At 39.3% G+C, this 19,046-nt stretch overlaps 1 long non-coding RNA gene and 1 gene segment (V, D, J or C); both read right to left on the bottom strand.

Annotated features, from left to right (window-relative positions):
- The window catches only part of LOC112822597 (T cell receptor alpha chain constant-like), a 387,302-nt gene that overhangs the window by 265,305 nt on the left and 102,951 nt on the right, over positions 1 to 19,046 (bottom strand).
- Positions 537 to 18,742, bottom strand: LOC112822604 (uncharacterized). Of its 2 annotated transcripts, XR_003207741.2 has the most exons (6): positions 17,450 to 18,742; positions 15,918 to 16,562; positions 14,787 to 14,820; positions 10,382 to 12,002; positions 9,534 to 9,767; positions 537 to 709 (listed from the first exon to the last, which is right to left on the bottom strand). It is a non-coding gene; the product is annotated as an uncharacterized lncRNA (long non-coding RNA). The 2 variants fall into 2 exon arrangements; XR_012378931.1 differs by having other exon boundaries at positions 9,534 to 12,002.

The raw sequence follows: 19,046 nt of genomic DNA, 5'->3' as shown, positions 1-19,046 counted from the left end.
CAGGGTACAGGTGCCTGAGTAGCACAGTGTTACTCGCTGCGCACAGAGACGTGGTTGAGTCATGGAGGTGAGAATCGTTCACGTGCAGGCAAAAGCACTGATCCTCTCTGTTAAGACTGGCTGTGAATCTTCCACTGACCTTCTCCTTCTCGTTTGATTGCACTTCTATCAGAATGTGGAGGCTTTCCCCAGGATCCTGCCTCAACCACAGGAAGAAACCCAAAGTATTTTCTCCGTAACTGCAGTTCACTGTGAAGCTCTTTCTTTCCTGAACTTTCAGGTCAGGAGGGCTCTGTTCCATTGGTGGCTGTCCATTTGACCCTGTTCAGGAGGAGTGAGAAGATTTTCATACATGAGAAACGTTTTTTTGTTTTTTTTTTGGTTTTGTTTTTTGTTTTTTAAAGAATTCTCCTTATTTATTTTACATTCCTTAGAATAAACCCCGGAAGGACCCGTGGGGTCCCTGTAGATTTCATTTCCAGAGCTGCATCATATCCCTCCCCTAGCCCTTCCCCTCCCCCTCACTCACAGTTTAGCTGGACACACAGGAGCATAAGTGAAGTTCTCAGGGGAATCTCTATTCTTACTTCTTCCTGGAGTCTCTGAGGATTCAGTTTGGAGGCCTGGAACCGACGATGTTCAGTGGGAGTGGTTCACTGCTCTAGATTTTTCTGCCCCTTTTGGTTTGGAAGCTTGGGTGGTCTTCATTCTGTTTTCACAACCAATCAAAATCTGACCTGTCACATCAAACTCGTCATTGAATATCCTCTTTCCTGCTTCTCCCATCACACAGTTCTAGTTCCCAGCCAGTCACTTCTGCCCATGGAAGCATTGCCCCCATGTGGTCTCAAATTTTTAATTCAAATTTTATTTTCATGTTTTCCTTAATACAATGTAACTCGTTCTGGTAGATCAAAGGAACATAGACCATACAGAGAGGGAAAAGCAAAGAAAAAGAAAGAAAACAAAACATAGTGTTAAAATGTTCTCCAGTGATGACCTTCTGAATATTCTTCATGCCTGGAACTCTCTTCCTCCCACTCCTCACCTTTAATGGAAATCTATGAAGTTATTTGCCTGTGTGACTTCTGACTACATTCTCTGAGGGGTATAAATCAAAGGTTGAGAAAAGATCTGATCCTTTCCCTCAGTTGGTTAGAGTCTGCCATGGCTTTGTTATATCTTTCAATCTGGACAGGTTTAAATTAGTTGAAAAAGTTAGACCTTCTCTAAATTCCCTCTGAAAATATAAAGGAGGGAATTCTCAGATGTGAGAAAGCAGCCTGGTATCTGGCTCATATTGAAAATGCTCTTGTGTGTCCAGCTCACATGTGAGTGAGGGAGAGGGGAAGGGCCAAGAGAGGGATATGATGTAGCCCTGGAAATGAAATCTACAGGGACCCCAGGGGTCCCTCTGGGGTTTATTCCAAGGAATGTAAAATAAATAAGGAAAATTCTTTTCGTTTTTAAAGATTTTATTCATTCATTTGAGAAAGAGAAGGCATGAGCAGGGTGAGAGGAGGAGGTAGAGGGAGAAGCAGACTCCCTGCTGAGCAGGGAGGCTGACTTGGGGCTTGGTCCCAGGACCCTGAGATCATGACCTGAGCCAAAGGCAGGCACTTAACTGACTGAGCCACCCAGGTGCTCAATAAGGAAAATTCTTTTAAAAATGTGGTTTTGCAAAAATCTGAGTGTTTCTTATATTTCAGTCTGGGCACCTGTGCAAATCCCAGTAATTTCTCATATTAGCTTTTACATATTAGTTATCTGAAACCCTGTTTTCTGGTTTCCTATATTTACAGAAAGGATTAGGGACTGGTAGAAGAGAGATTAAGGAAGAAGTTCTCTTCCGTTCTTTGCCTCCAGTCCTCACTCTGATGATTCTAAGTACCTACCAATTAAACACATTTCCTCAGCTATATTCCTTGGACAAAGTGCCGGTCCTGGCACACCTAACCCCATCCTTCCCTCCTTCACTTCTTACTGTGGGTCTGAGGTAAGTGGCCGAGAGTTGGTGATGAGTAAAGAGCTGTGATCGTCTCTGATGTTAATTATGGGTATTAGTTCCATTCTTCATGTATGAAATTATGTACAATAGGGATACTGCTTCTTCCAGCATTTTTTTTTGAAGCGCAGTGTAATTGTAACTCAGATTGGAGTTAGCTCCCTCTCAGAGATGCAAAGTCAGAGGTGAACTGTGCTCTGCCCTCCCCTGTCCTCTGATTTCTGCTAGTGAAGAAACCAACAGAAATGTGGGGTGGTCGCTGGAGGATCTGGTTATTTGTAAGTTGTTACACTTTCTTGAGAACATGATTTCTAATCAGAGCACTGTCAAATCTCATCAAATCTGTAACCACAGAAATGCTAGCAAAACTTCTAGGTATCTTTCTTAAGATTTTCTCTCTACTGATAAGGATACTTACCAGGAATGCTCTCAAAGGTGGGGATTTAGTCTGGGAAGAATAGAAGGAATTGTTTTAGTTTTTTGGAAGAAGTAACACTTATATGAGAGTTTCCCTTGGAATTTTTTTTTCTTTCCTGTCTCAGGTATGATGATTTCAAAATTCCAGGTAGGTACCAACAGGAATGTGTCTAGTTAAAGGAGATTGACAATTTTCCGAGCAGTGATAGACAGGGGTTGTAGTAGGTCAACTGTTGAGTGCCTGCTACCAGAAGTTCATGCAACTTAAGGGTGTAGGGATGTTTAATAACATGTTACAAAATAGAATATTCCAATTATACAGTTGGGAAGACTGGACATATATAAAGTAAATGAACTCTAGGGGGCAATGTGTGATAGGCATCAGCACTTCCAACAATATAAGCAAAGTACAGGAGCCAAGTATTTGCAGTTATGAATGAGTAGCTTCATAACTTGCATAAGAGCTAGGAAGAAAAATCATATGAACATCTCCAATGATGCAGAAAAGGCACTGACAAAATACAACACGCATTCATGTTAAAAACACTAAAAAAAAAAAAGGAATTACTAATGAATTCCTTAGCAACAACAACAAAAAAATGCATATGTCCAAACCAGCACCTTCTTATGGGGAAATATTAGAAACTTCCCTATGAAGGTTAAAAGGAAGACAAAGTCTGCTATCTTTACCACTATTTAACATTGTGTTGGAGTTACTTGCTAATGTGGTCAGCTCAGAGAAAAAGAATTAGAAGCATAAGAATTGTAAAGAAAGTAGTAAAATATTGCCTGCATGTTTGCAGATGAAATGATTATATGCCAGAATACCTAAAAGAGAAGAAAAAAACCACTACCAAAAGACAGGTTATAATATAAACTACAACTTAAATACAGCATTTATACACAAAACCAAAAAGAGTTAAAAGAACATGTGGAAGAAAAGAGCACATCTTCTATTGCATAAAAGTAAAAAGAAAGAGAAAAGAAGGAAAACTCTTAAGTGCAAACTAAGAGGAGAAGACGGGTAATTAAATGGAATGGCAGGTCAATAAAGAGGCCCAACTGTATGTGGATATTTACTATATGATGGACAGTATCTCAAATCAGTGTGTGGGTGTGTGGTGGGGAAAATAACTCTTCCGTATGTTGTAATAATTTGTACCTCTTCTAGATACTTCTGCTAGACTGTAATAGTGTCCCATTTTAGACCAGTAGTCTTCAAACTGGGGTTCATGTACTCTCAGAGTTGTATGAAGACTTCCCATGGGTTATGTAGGCATAGATAATTCTAGAGGAATCCAACTGTGTATATGATTTTCTTAAAACTCGTGTCTGCTCTAGAACATGCTTGAGATCCCGATGTCATGCTGCTATGCTTTCCCATTTCCCTTTCCATTCTACCCTTCCCTTTAAAAAAAAAAGTATGTGTTTCAACCATTCTGAATCTTATTACTATGGTGTATTACTCCAGAGTGCCAAAATCTCCAAAGTACCACACAAGGAGATAATTTATTGGTTTCTTCAGAGGGAGAGTTCTTAATAGCTAAGCAAGAACTGTAACAAGACAGGGATATATTTTAGTTAGGCAGCAACCTCAAGACAAGATTCCTTGCATCTATCTATCTATCTATCTATCTATCTATCTATCTATCTATCATCTATCATCTATCTATCTATCTCTCTATCTCTCTATCTGTCTGTCTGTCTCTCTGTCTATCTATCTATCATCTATCTATATCTATCTATCTATCATCTATCATCTTAGAATTAGCATTTATAAATGAATTGGTTGTTGCAGGGAAAAGAGAAACTTTCCCTCTCTTTCCTTCTAGGTTTTTTGGCTGGTCTAATAATGACATTGACATAAGACAGATTAACAGAAGAAAAATATTTATTTGTACACAGAGGTGCTCAAAGATATATGAGTCTCAAAGAAGTGAACAAAGCAGGTGGCTTTTCTATCTTTTATCCAAAGAAACAATACAGTTGTCAAGAATTGACAAGACAAAGGGGTTTGGGCTTGAAGTAGTAAATTAGTAATGAAGTAGCAAGTTTTGTTTAAGCAACCTCCCAGGCCTTACCTTTCCTATCTCCAGCAATAGGGATAGCTTTTACCTCCAGGTGCAGGAAGGGTACCCCTTCACATGGGGAACTTAGTTCCAGCTTTCAGGGGGACAGAGGAGGGTCAGAGTGTGCCTCTTGCACCAGCTGTTTCCTAAGTGACTTTAATTCAAAGTAATCAATATGCCATAGTGGCATAATTTGGGGTGGCCTGTCCCTGAACACCATTATTGTCACTGAAATCCAGCATGTAACATTACTTGAATTGAAAAATGAAATCAGACTTTTTCTGATAGGCAGTAAGTCTTGTGTGGACGGTTTGTTTGACAGTGTGGGGTATGAAGGAAGAGAGAGTTAAAGAAGACTCTAAGGTGTTTGGCTCTAGTCACTAGATACATTATACTGCCTTTTTTTTTTTCCTTGAGATGGAGAAGAGCAAGGGAAGGGCCTCTGGGAGGGAATCAGGCATTATGTTTTGGATATGTTGAATATTAGATAGATGCCAATTAGACATCCAGCATAGATGTTATAAAGGTTACAGTATGTATGAGCCTGGCTTTCAACAGAGAGGGCTGGGTTGGAGATGTAAATTTGTGAATCATCCACCAGTGGATAAGTCAGTGGTAATTAAAGCCATATTTCTAGATGAGATCGTAGGGGAGGTAGAGCCTTACCTTCTCCCTTTTAGGGTCTCCAGCTGGGCATAAAAATTAAGTTGAAATAAGCAGATTAACAGGGGGAAAGCATGTGGATTTTATTTAATAATTTGTACATGTACAGGGAAACCTTCGTGGAAAAATGGGGACCCCCAAGAAGTAGCCAGAGCTAAGTGCTTATATGCTGAGTTGAACCAAGAGTGGCAACTGCGGACAAGGAACTAGAACACATGGGTAGCTGTAAGGGGAAGAAAAGAGTGATTTTAACAAGGTCAGTTTGCACAACTCCCAGCTCTGGTGTTAGGAATGCTTCTTTTCTGGGATATCGAGGGCGTCTTTCATACAGGAGTCTCACCTCTTGCTATCAGGAAGAAAAAGAGTTGTGTGTGTGTGGGGGGGGTTGTCAGAGATCCCTTCTTGCTCCTTCTGTTTTCTAAGTGCCTTCAGCTCAAAATACCAATATGTCAAAGTGGCATATTTTTGGGTGGTATGTCTTGAACCCCTTCAAGATTATTTAAAAAGAGGATGAATGTTGGGGCACTTGGGTGACTCAGTCGGTTAAGCATCTGCCTTTGGCTCTGGTCATGATCTCAGGCTCCTGGGATGGAACCGCACATGGGGCTCCCTGCTCAGTGGGGAGTCTGCTTCTCCTCTTCCTCTATCCCTCCCCTTATTCATGCTCTCTCTGGCTCACTGTCTCTCAAATAAATAAATAAAATCTTTGAAAAAAACGATAAATGTAAGTAGATAATATGTTTTAGAATTGAACCCTGAGACAATGCAATGTGTAGAGTGCCAGCAAGAAGGGGGGAAGTCTAGAGAAGAAGACTGGGCCAGAGTGGTTTGTGAGGTGGAAGGCGAACCAGGAGAACACAGAGTCCCAGAATTTAGGCAAAGATGGGGTTCAGGGAGAGTGTAGCCACAATGTCACATTTTTCTGAGATTCGGTAAGATAAAGAATTGTAATGGATCATCGGATTTGTTGATTGGAAACTCATTTGGGACCTTAGCAAGAGTAATTTCAGTGAAATGGTAGGAATGAAATCTGACTGGAGTGGGTTCAAGTATACAGGGGAGATGGTGTAGAGATCATAAATTTAGAAAACTTTTTAAAAGAGTTTTGTTATTAAGAAAGACGAGGAACAAAAAGGGTGTTAACTGTTTTTACCCGTTGAACCACTAAGTCCAGTTCTAGGATGCTGTCCTAATGAAATGATGAAAATTTTAAGTTAAAATTTAGATTTAAGGGGCACCTAGCTGTGGTGACTCTTGATCTCGGGGTTGTGAGTTTGATCCCCATGTTGGGTGTAGAGATTGCTTAATAAATGAGTGAATGAATGAATGAATGAATGAATAAAATTTAGATTTAAGATGGTTACCATAATGCTATTTTAAAGGATTTAAAATTGGAAATAAAGAACCAAAATATCGCCAAACAGGAAAATTATAAAGTTAAGTGTGGCATGCCTATGGTGTAGAGTAGTAGATCATCATCAACTTAAACTATGAATGCCAGGTTTTAAATGACAAAAATGAGACTGTTAATAAAAGAACATAAAATTGTTCCTACCATATGATGTAATAATGTGCAAAAAAGTGAAAGAGAAACAAGTAAAAATGAGTGTTTACCTGTGTGGCAGAGTTGTGAATGTTTTCAGTATTTTTCCAAATTTTTCCAATCAGTATGTAAACATACTTTGGATTAACATGACTCATATTCACTATAATGAAGGTAAGCCGATGATTACCTGCCTTTATATAATTCTAATTATTTTGACTAGAAAATGCTTCCATGCACCATAAATTCAGCTTATAAAATAGTGCAAAAGTTTCTCCCCTCCCTTTGGCTGTATTAATTATGGATCTTTTGTTTGTAAATGACAGAGTCTTGACTCATGCCAGCTTGTTCTCCAAAGAGAGTATTTGGCAGAGCTGGATCTACACTCAGATGCTGCTCTCAGAAATCTGTCTTTCTTCATATCTCAACGCTGTCTTTCTCTGTCTCTTAGATTAAGATATGAATGATGCTCCCACACATACAGTGAATAACTTGCACAACTCACAAAAATATGGAGTCTCTACCGGGCAGAAAATCATGAAAGGCACAGATGTCCACTTAAAGAAATCTGTCTTCAAAGCAGTTATACTAATTTATTTCTTGCATCTTTGTGTGTACCCTCTTTTCCACACTGGTTTCTAGTTTTGAGATGCTGGAAGCCTATTCTAATAACAAATCTTGAGTGTGCCTTTTTGGACCAATCTTCTCCGTCCATGGCCCATGCCTGTTTCTTCTCTCTTTCCTCCAAATTGTCCTTGTTCTTTTCCACCATTCAAGATCCAAAACGAGTCTGTTGTAGCATCGCCCAACATTCTGCACCAAGAAAATCTTCCCTTGACAGGAACAGAGGTCCCTGAGTGAGTGGCATTATTCTGACTCTGTTGATTGCTTTTCTAGGATGGATTGTAGATATTGATGAAAATAAATGGTGCAAACTTTGACTTTCATCCATCCAAACTTCCTTCATCCATCACTGAATAATATTATAGAAAGCCTTCTATTTGATAACATAGATTTCTCTTTCTCACTGTTGTCAGTTTCTAGTTTTAAAGAATGCCTTTCTCTTCTGAATGATGTGGAAATAAGAGAATCACCAAAAGGCAGAACAACCGTATCAGTTTTAGTATAGTGTTAATGTCTATTGAGTGTTTACTTGATTCTCAAAATCTGCACCAATTAGTAGAAAAACAGAGCTACAAGATCCCTAAAAACTTAGCACATTGCTGCCTGAAGAACCATTCTGTTTTATGTACACCAAACCATATTTTTCTAAGAGTAAACCAAATTAGGCACCAAACATGATAAAAGAAAGACACAGGGGGGTAAATTAGAATTTAGCCCTAAAATCTAAGGACTTTCTGCCTGGTTTATCCTTGGTGGCAATTTAATCCCCTGAACAGCAAGAAAGTAGACGGGAACATAGCTGAACCACGCTGGTACAGGTTCAAAGGAGGGTAAAATCGCACGTGAATTCAGGAGTTATTTTCAATGAAAATCATGCAAGGGTTATTGCAGCCAGACCAGGAAGAGAACAAAGTATAAAGTGAAGCAGAATGTAGCTGTGTTTTATGTGTTTGGTCTGTATTATTTGATTTAAAATTTGTTCTTTATGAGGTTAATGAATGGGGAGAAGTGGTTAATCTCTCCCTTACCACAAATGAAACTCAGGCTGGAAAGTGATCATAAAATTGAAACACATTTGGGAAAGTGTTTATATTTTTCCTTTTCTCCAATATGGGCTATTAGTTGCTGGTTGAATTGCTCAGGGAAAAAGAAATTTATCTGTTCCTCGAATGGATTTTTATGGAAATCCAGTATTTCCATACATTTAGAAATGTGCTTATAAAAGTAAATCTTTGATGTTATTTAACAGTTTAAATGTAAATGAACAGCTCATTCTGAAAAACAATTTTAAATTATTCCTTAATTTTGATTATGGTAAAGATGGATAATCTCATGACTTCTCTGTCTGAAAGGAAACCCCGTTCTGTGTGGTCTCTTGGACTAACAGTTGCCTCAAGCTAACATTTTATATTATCTCACAGTGCTACCCAATAAAAATTGTCCTTTTTAGTAATATTAAAAACTTTTAATTTCCTAAGCTTTTCTTGCTTATTATTTCTTGAACTTTGCCCTTAATAATTTACCCTGCCTAGAATGCCCCTCATTTAAATTACTACACATGCTTCAAGTACAAACTCTAATTCCAGTTTCCATGAATCTGGAAGTGATTTTTTTTATCAGTGGTGAATTTTACAAGCATTTTAGTTGTTTGATTCTTTTATGGCATTTTTTCCCCATTCAAAACTTAAAATTCTTGATTTTGCACAAAATCATATCAGATTGTAATTCTATAACATCACTGGAAAGAGAACATTCCACTTTTCTTTGAATATTTTTGGTAATGAGGCACTTTTTACACTTCAAAGTTTTCTATTTTGTTTTGAAAAAACTCTAGCTGAAATTTGTCTCCATATAAATTCTAACCATTGGGTATAAATATGCCTTGTATTACACATGGGTCATTTGTTCATTCAACTCTCATTAGGTGAATGCTTATTGGTAAGAAAAAAATTGATGTCTTACAAAGCTTACATCGAGTGAGATATTCTCATGTCTATTAGATAGTAAGCTCTCTGTGTATAGGCCTTATGCCTAAGATATTTTACATTGCCTAATAAAGTATGTAGAGAGAAGGAAACAGAAAAGCCTCGGATATGAACATGAAAAACATTATTTTGTGCTAATTAGTAGCGGAAGTCAGTGGCCTACTTGTGGGGTCATGTACAGACTGAAGGTGCCGGGGTCCTCATGATCATAGGGCAGAACTTGGTACCTGCTCTCTGTGTCCTGCAGAGTGCCATGTTCTTCTTACTGGTTGGGGCTCTTACTCTTGTTTTCTGCTTGAGCTCTGGAATAAGGAAAGCTCTAAGGACAAGGTCTTTCCCAGCATTGTGTCTGGAACATAAAAACCAACAGTCTTCTGTCACAGCCATTAAAAATAGGATCCTCTCCCTCCTAGGTACTTGTGGGCTGGGGATGCTGCTCCACTTTCCGTTGGCCATCTACTCTGCTCAGAGAGAGAAACAAACACAGAAGATGAGACATTCGCTCTCCACTTATTCAGGGATTCATTTCATTTTCCGAACTTTTCTGGAAACAAACGAGCAAAACTTACTTTTAAAGGGCTAAAATAAGATCTAAATAAATGAACCGGCAGATAACATTTCTGTATAGGAAAACATAATGTCCTAAAATGTCAAACTTTCCCATGTGATTCCAATCAGAATCCCACTGTTTGAACAAGGCAAAATGAATAAGATAGAACAAATATCCTGGAATTGTGAACTACATTTTGAAAAAGAATATTAAAATTGGATTTTCTTATTTATTACAAAAAAAAGCTTACTCTAAACAAAACAATATGATCTAGGCACGGGATTAAGCCAGTAAGCAGAACATGGTAAAGTCCAGAAGAGATCCAAATATTACTGGTTTGATGAGAGTATTTCAAGTCATAGGATAAAAACAGGAATCGGCTTTAATTTCTCTTGATATTTGCTAATAGTTTGCTTTATCAACCTTCTCTTTTCCACTAGGAAACTGGTTACCCTTCCTTTTTCTCTCACTTATTACACCAGCTTTGCTCCAACTATTCATGTATTCATCTTAAACCTTGATTACCATGTAGACTCAAAGCTGTGCCCTCCTCCTCCAGTGGAAGGCTCCAGTAGCTCCAATGACAGGTGGACTGTGCTGTCCTTCCAGACTTCATCCCTTGTCACCCCTCAGAGGCTGGACAGAGAATAAGGAACTCTCATTCTCTCCTGGGCTGAGCAGCCTTATTTCCCTGGTGGTTAGACTACTCTTCCTCTATGTGAACAGCCCCAGATTGGGAAGGAGAGGTTCCTGCCTCTTCTTGTTGGTTATCTCTGCCTGGCTAGAGATTACATCTCAGCAGCAGATATTCAAATGTTTGCTTTCTCATGATGGTGTGTTGGTGGTTTCTTCAGGGGCTGCAGAACCTTCCACCTACAGTTTCCTGGAAGACTTGGGTGCAGTGTCTTCCTCCTCACCGAGCCCACACTTGGACCACTCCACAGCCTCTTGCTGCTAGGAACCCCTCCTAGGTAGCAGCTCTTTGGAGGCAGGTGTAGGTTCAGACAAGTTGGTTCAGAATCTAGACAAACTCATTACACTCACAGGAAATTCATGGAAAATGGTGTCAATAAACAGTGGGATATAGGCTACTGCACCTTCTTTTAGCTCTGGCTATCTTTCTCTTGTATTTTCTCTTGTGCCACAAGAACCTGACATGTTCAGCCAGTTAAGAAGCTCATTACTATCTAGACACATGACTGTAGGCAGACCTAAACTTAGGGAGGAGTCAGGTGGGACAAGTTAAACATCTTCCTCCTTTCTGCACAAGACGAGGATTTTCCAGAGGGGTCACCTCTTGATGTTCCCAGTCTCCCCTCTAATGTCTCTTTCGCTAACATCAAACGGGTTTTGCCTCTCACCCCAGTCGAATGGCCAAGAATTTCTTCTTTCGTGTTGTTGCTGTGGAATTTAGCGATTATCCTCAATAGCACCCAATTCTGCTGTGATTCTTACACTCTTCGGTAATGTTTGGAAGCAAGCAAATGTCTTAATGAGGACATATACTGTTTGATTACGCATACATATATATAAGAAAGTAAAATATGACAAGGACATTGCAGTGGTGGAAAATAGACTGTATAAATAAAGATAATTTCCAGATGGCCAAAAGACTTTATGGTAAAAATCAAAATAAGACTACTGGCTAAATATCTAAGAGTATTTGTATATATATGGATTATGGGAGATATTCGAAGTCAGGTGATGTTGGTTTGAAATCTCGGAAGTTTCCTAAGTGAAATCTGAAACTGGCCCTGATACACAGGGGTGAGGAAAGACAGAAGGAAGAGGCAGAACACTCCAGATTAGTAGGTGACAGGTTTAATAAGCAAAGAGACTTAGATATGAGGTCTGTCTTGGGTGGCCTCAGGATGAGTAGATCTCTGCCCCTGCCACCCTGAATCTTAAGTTTATATAGAGGCCTTAGCTGAGTTCTGTCATGTATTCAGTCCAGATGGTCTCAACAACACACTGCTCTCTTAAGGCTGCAACCTTGAAGTGGCTGCTAGTGTGGGAATGGTGCATAGGATGTACATTTCAAAGATAAGGAAGGGGGCAAGGACTGTCCAATTGCTGGGGTCCAGCTTGAAGGTCAACCAGTGCTCATATTGCTCGATGACTTCCTCCAACAGGTGGAAATCAGAGGCTACAGAAAAAAACAGACATATATGACTATATGAAATTTGGAGTATATTCAAAGGCAAAACGTACCATGCCATGTACTATAAACAAAGTCAGAAAACAAATAGACTGAGGAAATGACAGAAAATTTTGACATCTTTAGCTATATCTTATTAATGAGAAGTAAATAACCTAAAAGAAGAATGGACAAAGACACAAAAGGCTATTTACAGAAGAGAAAACTCAACTGGCCATAAACTTTTGATCTCACTGGAAATCAGAGAAATGCAAATTAGACCAACAATGAGTTCATTTTTAACCTATCATATTTATAAATTTGAAACACCCCATATTGTCTAAAACTTGCAAGAATAAAGGGAAAATACACACAAATTGCTGGTTAGAGTGTGACATGCTACAACTTTACTTGAAAGTAATCTAAAAAGTCTGTTAAAAACAAAGGTAAAGATATCCTTTGATCCAGTAATCAAATTTTTAGAATTCTATTCCAAAGGTATAAACTGCAAATATAGATACAGTTTTTTATCACAGCAATAGTCCTAAACAGACAAAACTGAGTATCTATCAATAAAGAAATGCTTGAGTAGACTATGGTACATTCATGCTATGGACTGTTAGACATTAGTTAAAATGATGAGCACTGAGTAATGTATGAAATTGTTGAACCATTGTATTGTACACCTGAAACTAATATAGCACTGCACATTAAATGCACTTCAATAAAAAAATAAAAATAAATTTAAAAAAATGAATGAGTTAGAATAATATCTACTGACCTGTAGGGATGCCTATGATTACACTATGTGAAAACGACATACACATACACATCTATCAATAAAAACAAACCAACAAAACAATAAGCATACAAACCAAACAGCCAACCCTATATATATGTTTGTTTATATTTATATGAACAGGGAGAATGGTGGGGAGGACACTCAGCAGGTTGTTAAAATTATTTACCTCTTAGGAATGAGAGAGAATGGGTGAGTGAGGGTTAACTTTTTCTTTATCATATTCGTATTGTTTCGTTTATTACAGTAAGCAGAATTGCTTTTATAATTTGAAATGTATCAAAAGTTTAAAGAAAAAAGAAAATGATTAAAATTAAAAGAAAATATTGCCTGTTTTTTCAGTCAGCTAGGGTTTGAAGATGAGTCCATTTTAGGACTGCAGAATGAAGCCATTGTGGACTGAATGCAGTAACAGGTGGTTTTTCCTGCAACACAGCCACCCATTTCCTTCCCACGCTACAGTTAAGCTGCCCACAGTTTTTGATCTTCTTTTCAGTTTAGGGTCTGTGGGTCTCCGGGTCCTGGCAACAGGTGAGTCTGGGGTATAAGCTCTGAGGTTTTGGCCTTCCAGTTTTTACTGTTCTTCCTGCCATGGGCATCCTAAGTGCACAGAAATACTCCCCGAGTCTCCTGGCCTCACAGCCGAGGTGGTGAGAATGATGGTCTTGGCTGCTTTCTACCAGCTCCCAGAAAACCATCCATTCCTGGAGGAGCCTGAACTTTGAAAAAAATCATTTGAAATATCTCCCCACTGGGGTGGCGCCCAAACCAAGGAAGAACGTAAGTGGGATTACTTGCAAAGTATTTGCAGTTCAGAGCCACAAACTCCCCTTCTTGTGTGAATATCTCAGGTTGAGATTGAATGACTCTCTGGGTGCTACTGCATCCTGCAGAGGAAGTGACAATGACCAAGAACAGGGCCGGTTGGATCTGTGAGCCACAGTGAGATGGTCCTGAACAGACCATTTAGCACACCCTCATCTGAAGAAGATCGCCAGGACGGCAGGAGAGAGCACAGCCTGGCTTCGGTCACTCCTCTCTCTCCCTGGCCCCAAAGCATCTGGTATGTGTTGCCAGGGGACCATCCTCCCACCTCCGGCCCTGAGGGTGGCTCAGTCCCTGCTGAAGAGGGAGGATGGAGCCATTAGTGCCCACGGCAGGCTGGGCAGCACAGGCGGGCAGGTCTGCTCATGGCCGTGAGTTTGGGAATGAATGCCTCAGGCTCCTTTTATCCTCTAATGGTTGCATTTGCTGAACATGCACTGCAATGCCTACCACGGTGACCAGGGATGGGATGGGTCCTGGATGTGTGCTTTAGGGTTATTATTGTTACTAATATTATTTTGCCAGTGTGGTATAATAGAGCTCCTCAGATATTGATAGAAAGGTCTTTGAGGCCAAAGTTAGTTATTGAGAAAGAGCAAAACGGTATCTACCATTTGTTGAGCACCCAAGACATGCCAGGCACTTAACCCATGTGTTGAAGCCATGTCTTTTAAAAGCTTATAAAATAATTATCTCTGATTTCAGGAAACAGAAATTCCAAAGACTTAAGCTCTTTGCCTACAATTAAATAACGATTAGATCATTAGAACAGACCTTTCCGGATCCAGTATATCCTAATTACTACCTTAGAAAAATCATCGGTGTGCCTAGCTGTGACCTGACCTCTCTCCTCCCGTGCACTGGTGTTCTTGTATGTGACGTTCTCCTTGTGCATCTCTCTCAGAGCACAGTGATGCAGGCCAGTGTCTGTAGGTACCAGATTTCTGATGTACAAATGTGTTGCACTTGCTGTATGCTTTGAGTAAAACCTTCCTATGGCAAAACTGGCATCTCCTTTTCCAGAGCATCCCCACCCTCTGTAATGAATATATTCCGGTCCCTGGTTTGGATACTGTCAAAACCAGTAGAGATCAACAAGGTGTGGAGACGAGGTACCATATTTACAAAAGAGGGCCACAGTCTTCCCCTCTGTTCCAGTCACTTCTTACTCTTGAGGTCTGATCCAGCCTGCTGTCCCAGGCCCTGAAACATAAAACACACATCAGCCAAGTGCCGTTCTAGCTGGCTTATCCAGGAGTGCTGCTCAGGGTGCAGGATGGGGCTTAGTTACCTGGGAGGGACCAGTGCTAGCAATGATGTGAAAGTAAACTTGGTATCTATTGATGGCTCGTTAGTGAATGTACATTATCCAGGGAATGTACCCTATCCACTGATAGTGTCTTGTCATCAACTCACTGAGAAGGGATTTCTGGAGGGTTCTTACCAGGACTCACAGGTCAGAAATGGGAGGTTATATTTAACTATATAAAGAGATTGTTTTGAAGAAACAGAAGTACCTTCTTGCAGTGACTTTGAGAAACACCTGTTCTTTGAAATAATGTGAATTCCCCACATCTTTCTAGACATATTTTTTTATATACACGAACACAGGTGAAGTGGAAAGTATAAACGCTAAGCAGTTAACAGTGGTAATTTCTGTAGGTTGAAGTTATAAATGTTCCCTTAATTTGTTGTTTTTCTTTTGCAACAAATACATTTTAGTCTTGAAATTAGAATTAGAGTGTTATTTCGGTGAGAGTTTACTCTTTCAGGAGGTAAATTCTGTTCGGTTCTTGTTAACAGCATGGAAGAGGAAAGAGTGAGATAGAAACTCTTCCCCTTCCAGCTGCACTGACCCCCTCCAGAACAGCTAAGTCTCTGGCATCTGACTTGTAAATTCTCCATATCCCTGAGCCAGATTGGACCAACTGCAGGAGGACTAATGGCTTCTTTGTATCTTAGGGGTCTTCTTGTAAAAACAGACAAACAAGCAAGCAAACAAAAAAGTCAACCACCCGTGTTTTCTTTTGAAAGTATAAATAGACCCATCAAAGTGGAAAAAGAAAAAACGAAAGGAGGTCATAGTTTGGAACAGTACAGTAGCTTCCTTGAGTCCGGAAGGGAGAGTCAGACACTTTTGGTCTGACTGGCTTGAAGTGGGAGGATCTGTTGCTCATGGAGACTTGTGTTTTAAGTGACGTCAATGCCTGGAATAGCATTTGTGAAAAGAGCCCATTAGCTAACAATGTAGTTACTGTAATAAGACAAACTGATACTAAGTATACTCAGTGAACACCTACTATGTGCAGGATGGCTGGGAATGGGTGTCCGGAGGCTTTCCTTTCAGTGTCGTCACTTGGGAGTCTTGGCCCAGATCCCCTTCCGGCATCTCTGGAATTGGCTCCTCATCTGCCTGAATTAGGCAGTATTGGGATTTGTAATTGTCCTCCTTGTGCAGCTCTGAACCGGTGCAGGGAAAAGTGCTCACATCCTCCAAAGGAAATTTTGGTCATAAGGGATGCCATTCCATCAAGATGCCAGACACATGCTTTTTTTGTTTTGTTTTGTTTTGTTTTTTTGTTTTTGAGAGAGAGCAAGAGAGTGAGAGAGCATGCACGAGCATGGGAGAAGGGCAGAGAGAGAAGCAGTCTCCCTGCTGAGCAAGGAGCCTGATGTGGGGCTCTATCCCAGGACCCTGGGATCATGACCTGAGCCGAAGGCAGACATCCAACTGACTGAGCCACCCAAGCGCTCCCAGACACTTGGGTTTTGAGATATAAGCTGAAGGCCTTGGAAGCTTATAAAAATATGCACTTTTATTTATTTTTTGAGTATATCTCTTGAGTACTTTCAGGTGACATTGTGAAGAGATATGGGCTCTTCTGCATTCAAGTGTGCCAGGCAAGGACAAAAAGAGGAAGGTAGTGAGGAGAGCCTTAAAAACCCTGTTGAATAAGAAACATAATTATTGAGACAGAAGCTTAAAGAAAACAAAAGGATTTAGTGGGTGCAACAATAAGAATGCTCGAAGAATGGGGTGATGGAATTGTCTGTTTCTTTAACCTAGTATTACCCTATAAACACTTCCTATTTCACTTTATAATCTTTGTATTTTAGAGGTTTTCTTTTCTTAGAACATTAACAAATTGATGGCTCAATCCCTATGGCTGAATATTTACTTTGTTGTAAAACTTGGGAGACAACATCTCAACTTCATGTTTTTTGTTGTTGTGGTGGTTGTTCTCTTAGCAGATTTTCTCCTTAGAAAAAATGGGGTGGGATTCATGGGTCAAAACTCCTGGCCATTTACACAGCCATCGCTAAGGGAGAAAAGGACCCACTTTCATCCTTGTGAGGTGTAGCCAAGAATGATGATGAACTTGGCTCACATCCCAGTGTGTCATGCATTCAGCCATATGTGGGAAGTCTCCTACGACCCCTCCCTACCATGTATGAAACAAACACCTAACATTATGAAATATTTTAAACAGATTGAAAATTGGATAAAATAATTTAATAGACTTCCTTTACATGCTATATGAATCTAATAAATGTTAAAATTTTGTCATAATTTATAACAAGCCTTAAGGGATGCCCTTATATCTGTCTTAAATACACTGGAGACTGAATCTCTAACAGGTACCATGTACGGAAGAGCTTGAGGGCAGGGTAGGATGATTTTTGCTAAGGGTAGGATGATTTTTGCAGTGAATAATTAGGGTTGATATTGTGATTTTTTATTTTTCAATTCTGTCCCCATACAAATCTTGAGGCTGAAGGGGGGCTGATAAGATAATAAATCCAGTTTATACACCACTTTTAAGGAACATACCTAGTATATTAAGGATGGCCATGTATGGAGTGATTAGTTATTTGGTCTTCTAAATCTTTTCTTCCTGGGTCTTCAAATGAAAAAAAAAAAACAAATACGTTCTTCTTCCTGCTGTTTTCACTTTCCAATATTTGGCTTAGAAATACTGGGGAGACTTACACAGGATTTCCCACTTCTATCTTGTAACCTTACATAAAGAAAAGCTGTATTCTCCCCCCATCTCTACTTCCTGGTTTCTGGCTCTTGGTGTAGACAGAAAAGGAGGGAAGCAAAGAAAACAGGCAGAGGCATGTGCAGGCTGAAAAATTGGCAGGTACATTGCAGGAATTTGTATCCGATTTCTTCCTCTCCTCTTTGAATAATTACCTGCCCTTTCCCTGCATTATCTCCTCATTTCCTGGACAGTGAACTTTAAACTGCACTCAATTGCAAAGCATTTCCTAACAAACTCATGAGCCCCAGCTGCCTTTGCTATCTTCATTTGCCTATGGTGATAGGGCATTAAGCCCTCTACATGTAGGAATAGTTATTAAAATCAATTATCAGGAAAGGTAGGTCTTTTTGTAATTTTTGCACCTTTCCAACTTAAGGGAGCATTAGTCCACAGTGATTTGAAGGGCTAGCAATAAAAAAATCTTGTTTTAATGCTGTGTCATTTGGTCATGTATAATTAATTATTGTAATCCAGTTAATACGAGTGTCAAATAATAACGACAAAATGCAGTTTCACCTTGCTTGGATTTTGGCATTCTAAAATAGAGTGTATTGCTCTGGAAAACAGTATGGAGGTTCCTTACATAGTTAAAAATAGAACTACCCTATGATCCAGCAATTGCACTACTAGGTATTTACCCGACACAAAAACACAGATTTGAAGGGGCATATACACCACAGTGTTTATAACAGCATTATCAACAATAGCCAAACAATGGAAAGAGCCCAAATGTCCATTGACTGAAGAATTGATAAAGAAGATGTGATATATATTTGCAATGGAATATTACTCAGCCATCAAAAAGAATGAGAAAACAAATGAACATGGGGAGGGGATAAAAAAGAGAGAGGGAAACAAACCATAGGAGACTCTTAACAATAGAGAACAAGCTGATGGAGGGAGGTAGGTGGGGATGGGCTAGATGGGTGATGGGTGTTAAGGAAGGCACCTGTTGTGATGAGCACTGGGTGTTGTATGTAAGTGTTGAATCACTAAATTCTGCTCCTGAAACCAAGATTACACTCTATGTTAACTAGTTAGAACTTAAATAAAATTTGAAAAAGAAAAAGAAAAGATTATTCAAGGGCAAAATAAAACAGAAAATTATAAATTAACTTATTTAACAAATACAGTATTGATCCAAAATCTGAAAAACCTACAACAAAAAAAGAAAACCAGTGAACAATCTTACTAAAATAATCAATGCAAAACACCAAGATATTAGCAAAAATAATTATAAGAGAATATTGAGAAATAATATGTTATAATCACTTGAATTTTATTCCAGGAATTCAAGAGAGTTAAATTTTAGAAATCATAATATATTATATAATGGTAATAGAACTAAGAAGATGAATTATATGAAAACGTACATAGATGCAG

The sequence above is a fragment of the Callorhinus ursinus genome, unplaced genomic scaffold (assembly GCF_003265705.2).
Source record: "Callorhinus ursinus isolate GAN/ISIS: 27379988/994484 unplaced genomic scaffold, GSC_fseal_2.0 scaffold8, whole genome shotgun sequence".
NCBI classification, from domain to species: domain Eukaryota; kingdom Metazoa; phylum Chordata; class Mammalia; order Carnivora; family Otariidae; genus Callorhinus; species Callorhinus ursinus.
Note: the sequence above shows the minus strand (reverse complement) of the source record. Positions and strands in the feature narration are given on the sequence as shown.